This window comes from Parasteatoda tepidariorum, chromosome 2, assembly GCF_982258835.1.
Source record: "Parasteatoda tepidariorum strain Cologne lab strain chromosome 2, Ptep-v5.0, whole genome shotgun sequence".
Lineage (NCBI taxonomy): Eukaryota > Metazoa > Arthropoda > Arachnida > Araneae > Theridiidae > Parasteatoda > Parasteatoda tepidariorum.
In genome coordinates this window covers 115,224,990-115,232,606 of record NC_141756.1, presented here as the reverse complement: position 1 = coordinate 115,232,606, position 7,617 = coordinate 115,224,990, and positions in this window count along the sequence as shown.

Genomic DNA, 7,617 nt, shown 5'->3' with positions numbered 1-7,617 from the left:
TTACATAGTGTGTAAATGCGTAAATTTTATTGTACTGTGATCATTTTTCATCCTGCTGTTTTATGTAAATCGGTACTTGCAACTCGAAAAATGATTATGTCTTAACTATATGACTGAAATCAGATTAAATTGGGTATCTGTAAGCGATATCATGCGTGTGTATCGAACCTGATAGGTTTCTGAATCGACACATGTCACGATTTACCAACGATGACGTCACTTGCAGGCATTCAATCGTGTTAAATGTCAAGAGGACGCGTCCCAAAATGTTAGTCATTTTATACTATATTTTCTGGATTTACTAGGGACTCAGTATCCGCACTCCTAGCGGTTGTTTATTAAAGCGAATCCGAGACATAGTCACGTAATACAGCATGAGGTCACTTTCAGTTTTACCTGGTGTGAAACCACGGAGTTATGGGTCATTTCTTGAAGAACAAAAAAAAAAAAAAAAAAAAGACTTTCTAACGTTTTTACCTGTTGCTAAATGCATTTATGATCTTCTCCTTAACTCTAAAACACATTAAAGATTGTCTCTTGGTAACTTCATTCTCTTTAGATCAGCAACATTAAAAGACTTGAAAAATGCATTAATGCTCTATAGAAATGCATTAATACTCTATAGTCTATGATAAGAATGTTTTGCGTGAAATCTCTAAAAATTCTGAAATTTCCTTTACACTACTTTTTCTACTTAGCTCTCAAAACATTAAAAAGACCAACTTTTTTGTGACGTTGCCTCCAATCATAATTTTAGACATTTCAAAAAATACCAAACTATTAAAAAAATATAGTTTGTATCTTAATGTGCATGGTATAACTTGTAAGCGGAGCTCAACTTTTTTAATAGTCCAGGTTGAAGTAATTACCAAAGTCATTTCAACTTGCTAACTAGTAATTGTCCTAACTCGATTTTTTCCTGCTTTGAAAATAGTACATTATTAGATGCCCTAAATGCAGAACTATTAATAACTGGGGTTTCAGGAGACTTTCAGAGTGAGTGATTAAGCCTCAAGCCCAGAGGACACAATTGCCTCCAGAAATGACGCATTTCTTTTGCATCAGTTCCCACAGGGCTTATCATCGTGTCTTGCAGGTGGAAGACTTTTTTTTAAGCTCCTTTGGTGCGTGATCTTGTGTGAAAAAGTGCTTGTCAGTATATTGAATAGCACCATGTTAAATAGAGTGAGACACGAATTAAGCTATCACATTGATGTATATGTTACTGGCAAAGTATGAAACGCCAGCATTGTGTAGAATGCATAGGCATTCTATAGAACATCGGATGTTTTTAGGCAAAGAATGAAATGTGAGAATTATTACATACTTTCCCTAGGCATTACATAGAATGCCTAGGCTTTCTATAGAATGCCAAATGCTATTTAGGCAAAGTATGAAATAAACGTCCTGATGAGGTTATTATGTAAAAGATGTGCATGTTACTGTGAATGACAGAAATCAGTGGTTGTTGACTTTCACCGGTGAATGTTGACAATCACATAGTCGCTTTGGTGAATGTCCGAAATATTTATGACATCCGATTTGAAGTTAATTTATTTATGGATATGCTTACATTTATTCGATATTTTAATACTTACTGACGATAGATTAGAAGAAATATCAGTGTTTGGAGTATCGGACAAATGTATACCGGGCATTGGCACTTGACCTTAAAAAAATATCAATGCGGGATATACCGAGCAAATGTATACTGAGCAATGTCACTTAACTAGATCTAGTATGACTAGACCTTTGGTAAATGTTCGAAATATATACGAGGTGTAGTGCCTCTGCCCGGTATACATTTGCCCGGTATGCGACTTTACACATTGTCGACTCCCGGGCACCTCCACTCGCCGCGGTTTTATTTGTCAACTGTTTCACCGCCTTATCTAGTAACCCTCACTCAGAGGCAACCCTACCACGCCGCAATACAGCACTCGCAAAAGTCATAAACGAATATTCGCGCTCATAGATATTTTTAAAAGTTGCTTGTTGAATTAAGTTAAAATTTTATCCTCGTTTAAGACTAGAAAAATTCAAATAACGAGATCAAAATACTTCGTCCTTCTATAAAGAAAAAGTTACATACACGCAATTATTTCAGTTAATTACATACATATTTCGGTTAAAAAAAATAAATTTCAAATAGAAACTATTCTTGTAAATTAAATAAAAATCTGGAGTAATAAAATATTTATATCTTCAGAATAATCAATTTCTTTTGAATAGCTTAATTAATAAACAAAGTTTAAAAAAATAATCCCCTATATAAATCATCACATTATTAAGTATACATATTTTTGAAGTTAAAAGTATTAAAAAAAATTTACGCAGTTTGAAAAATAATTATTTTTATTTCCTTCATTTTTACCAGGTTTTTTTCAATTGTTTCTATTTTGGAAAAAATATGTATTCTTCAAACTGCTTACAATATCTTAAAAAAATTGCATATATTTTATACTGAACAACTTTTGATTGACAATATTTTCTTCATAAGAGAGTCCTTAAAAAAATTTGAAAATATTTTCATTAAATTTGTTCAAATATTTTCTGTAAAATGCGTGCTTTTATGAAAACAAGGAGAAAAAATATTTTTAGTAAAGCCATGACATAAAGAAACAAATCTATGACATATTTACTACTATTTTCGTATAGTTAATTTATTTTTTATAACATCAAATCATATTTATTAAAACTTAAAGTTGTGGCTGCTCAACTTTTTTTTAATGTTTCTTAAATATGTCTGGGAAAATTCCGATATTTTCCATTTTTCTTGCTTCTATCACTATTATTTGTATATATTTGAAATTACTCACCTTCGTTTTAATTGTTTCCTAATTAAATGTATCATATATTTTGCTATATATATTTATCCTTTCATTCTATGCTTCATTAATTTCATAACTTATCCATCTTGTAACTTTTTATTCATAATTTTATAACAACTTTAGCTTATTAGATTCTATAACTCAACAATTGATCTATGTATTTTATAATTTCTTTATTCAATTTTTGGGCTTCTAAATAAGACTTGGGAAAAATACTATGAAAATTATTACATTTATTGTCAATCTAAAATTAGGCCTTTTTTACCTCCTAAGTACGAAAACACATTTACTAACTTAAAGTAACGTAATTTAACACGATTCATCTATTTTAATAAGAACGATTCAGAGAAAAGCAGGATCAGTAAAAGTGAAATGTGTATTTTAATTTATATTCTGCTTCAAAAATGAGACAAAAGAGACACAGAAAGCTTTTCTGTTATTATTTAATAGTATTCATTAGTCTTTAAAATTCCAAAAGAATTTTTAAGTTGCTGGAATCATATAATAGTCTCATTTGTAACAACTTGTTTTTTAATTTTTTTTCACACAATAGCTTTTATTGCATGTAATTTGCTTTAAAAGTTCAAGCATTTATTCTTAGACTGTCATGCAGTCTGTGTGTCTGAAAACTGTATGACCTATTTTATTTTATTTGTTCCTTGCAGAATGGTAATAATTGGTAATAAAAATCTTACTTTTGCTGAGATAACTGATCGCAAGAGTTTTGTTTTATTATCATAACATCGATTAATTTTTTTGAGAAAAGTGTAAGTCCTCAGCCTTTCAACCATATTGCTTTAAAACTACTTTCTTTATTTAAAGTAAATTATTAAATTTAAAAATTGTTAAGATTCTCTTATTTGACTCAATATCTTGTCTTTAATGAATCAGAAATAAATAAACAGATTCTCCTTATATGATATGAGTTATGATATGAGAATGTCTAAGTTGATGCTTACTGTTTACATTATATTTTTATTTTACAAATCATAAAAAGTTTTCTTTAATCAAAATTGTGTTCACCTCATAAATATACTTTAACTGCTACAAAAGTCCTGGCTACCAAAGCTGTGGAGTTGGCTAATACGTATGAAGGAATTTATCGTTTGGGAGATAACATTTACAAAAAAGTGTCAAATCTAAGTACAATTGTTTGGAAGCAAATATTATTCGCACTGCAAATGGGAATCATGACATCAAATTTAATCATAGATATCAATGTCAGACAAGTAAAAAAGAATAAATTCATGTATAAAACTGACAGCAACAATCTCCTCATCATTACACGTATATAAAATGAAAATGCTTAAAACTCATAAATTGTGTACTTACTTAAAGTAAAGGTTTTAAAAACTAAACAATAAGGTACAAAACCCTGCTGCATTATTGAATATTGCGTCCACATGCTTGATAAAGACACCATAAATTATTTGCAATAAATTTATAAAAATAATTATAAAGCTATATTCTACTCATATATCCTACACCCACAACAAAACTTTATCCTAAAAAGGATATAAAAAAGTAAGAAATAAATATGTGTTTCAGGATGACCGAATAAAAAGAGAATGATAATACACAAAAACTTTTAAAGCAGTTAAATTTATTCACACCTCATGTTCACTCATGCGTTTTTTAAATCGTATGTCGCATGTGAAACATGCTGCGCGAATTAATATTCGAAGATTTTCACGAGAAAATTTGAAACCCGACTTGGCGAATGTAACATTGGCGAAATTCAAAATACGGTGCCAAAGAAGTGCCCGGGAGTCGACAATGTGTAAAGTCGCGCCCGGTATACCCTACACTGATATTTTTTTAAGGTCAAGTGCTATTGCCCGGTATATATTTGCCCGATACTCCAAACACTGATGTTTCTTCTAATCTATCGTCAGTAAGTATTAAAATATCGAATAAATGTAATCTATCATCAGTAAGCATTAAAATATCGAATAAATGTAATTACATCTACGAATAAATTAATATAAAATCGGATGACGTTTTGAATTTGTCATTTTTGAATGACATTTTGACGAATCGGAGATGTATTTTATACTTTGCGGTTTCTCATTTGGCATTCTATAGAATGCCTACGCAATGGGTGTAATATAAATCATTTCATACTTTGACGGCTAATTTTAGACATTCTATACAATGCCGGATTTCATACTTTGCCGGTAACATATACAAGAGTTCATACAAAGAGTAAAGGCTGTAAATGAAACTTGAATTGTGTCAGTGCAATTTTAATGCTGTGTTCAGTTTTGCTGTAAAGGCATCACTCTGTGTACTGGTGGAGAGCTAGAGGTCACAATTCTGACAGCCGGCGTCTGCTCGTGCATGTTAAATCTAAAGAGGTTCCTTCATTGGTGGAAGAGTTAGCGTTTTGGAGTAGCGTAGGTGTAGTCTACGTCGTCGGACCTGGGTCAAGATTACTAAGACTGTTAGAAGATAGAGCCCTGTCCGTGTTAAACCAGTTTTTGATACTGATCTATTAACCTTCTGAAACCCCAATGGTCTACTCAACTAAAAAATCAGTTGTTATTGTGGTCGGATATTGTATAAATATTTTAGTCTTAAATTAGGCAGATTAATATGTCATTGTCTTTTTAATCAGGTACAAATTTATGAGGTTACTGCTTTAATCATAAGTGCCGAACATTCTCTATATGTTATAGATCAAGTGTTCAACGGCAATGGTAAACTATTATATCAATTCAAGGTTCTGTAATTTTCAATCACAGAAGAGAAATGTTTCAACTCAAGCGACCTATAGCTTCAAATAACTGTTGCCGCAGCGACAATCATTGTTACTCACAATCTGCTCCAATCGAAAAATATTGCATTTCAAAAAGGCTAGCACTATGAAGTGTTGAATATTTTAATCTTTGCAAATTAATAAAGTTTATATGTAGATTGGAAAGTCTTAATATTCATTTATACTGTTTTAAACTCAATAATTATTTGAGTTATATTACACAGACTTTTCAAGAACTTGAAGGGTTGCCAATAATAATAATGATTAAATATTTTGTCAAAGTTTCCCAGGTTTAAGGACCATTCTCATTGTCTGCAATTTTTTCGCATGCGAATGAGAACGTGATTAGCGAAGTTTTCGTGGGTAAAATTATTTCGCCAATTTTATCCGGATGCGATTTTCTGCTATGGTGAAAAGTCGCATCCAGTGAGAAGGATTATTTAAAGAGATTTCATTTATTTAAATTATACTTCTACTTTAAACACAAAAAAGAATAAAAAATATTATTTTGCATGTTTGTTTCTTTTTTTAAACGACACTGTTTTCTTTCGGACAGAAAAAAGGGAACAAAATTAAGTAATTATGGGCCGGAAACTGTGTGAAACAGTTGTATTTAATTGAATAAGGCTATTTTTTTAATGAATTAGAATAGTCTTAAATTGCGTCATATAACCATTTTAAAATATTTCACCATTTTGATAAGAGAAACATTTGATGAAGAAATTCTTGGAACACTATAAATGAATCATTGCATTTTTTTTTTTTTTAAATTATGTTGTAACTTCCCACACCGTAAATTAATATTGGAAAAGAATTTTTAATCATTGATAATTATACGATTTTGTATAAGTCTTTATATCGGAATTTTTAATTCAAAATGAGAACTTCGGTAGTTTCTTTAAATCTGTGTATTTGCTTGATATCATTATACTTTTATATACATTTTTAAGTTTAAAAAAATGTTTTGTAGTTACGTTGTTTATCAATTACTGTGCAGTTTTTTGACAAAATATGTCTATTTAAAAAAAATCATGTTCTTAAAATAAAGATATTCAATAAAAAGTGTCTTCTTTTGTCTTATTCTTTTCAGCAACAATCATTTCATTCAGAGCCTGACTAAGGCAGGGGCGTACGGGGCAGTTGCCCCAGAACCTACACATCAAAGGGGGCCCTCAAATCGAATATAAAGTTTATTTTATTTTTCCTTCTTTAATGAACTTTTGTTAAACAAAATATCAGTACTGTGTAAAATCAGTTAGTTTTATGTTAGCTTCTTCATTAATCTATAGTATGAAAACAATCTATATTTTGTAAATCCATGGCCTTCTTGGCCAGAATTTAGCTAAATTTTCGCAATTACGATGGACAAATTTTGCCAATTAAAAGCCTGTATTATTACGTATCACAAAATACAATATGTTTACTAAAATACAGGCTTCTGATTGGCTTAATTGAGCCTTCCTAACTGTGTAAATTTTGCTGAATTCCGCGTGATAGCATTCTAATGTCACCAACGATATGAATGTTTCGCAGCTATTTGACAAACTCAGAAAACAGCATTCAGGACATAGAATTGTCAGGAAATCAATAAAACGGGCAGAACGGTCTGACCATTGGAGAGGGAGGGCTACTTTAGGTTTTCTTGTTATCTATAATGAGGTAAAAAATTTAAGTGAAGTTCGGTTCTTTATTACTGAAGTAAAGAGGACCCCCCAAAAAAGTTTTTGTCCCGGGCCACTATTAGGCGGATCACAAATTAACATGCATATCGGTCACTCCGAATTCTTTTTCACTCGTTGATCAGATCACCATTATAAACATAGGCTTTGCTGCAGCATATATCTTCAAAATATATGCTCATTGAGTTTTTTAAAAAAGTTAAGTTTTCAAAAAAAAATTTATTTGATAAATCATTTTATTAGACTATTTACTTTAGAATATTTTTAAGCGAGTTTTTAATGACTTAAATAGTTTAATAAAAACAATAAAAAAAATTGAAATAGTGTACAATAGTTTACATAGAAATAT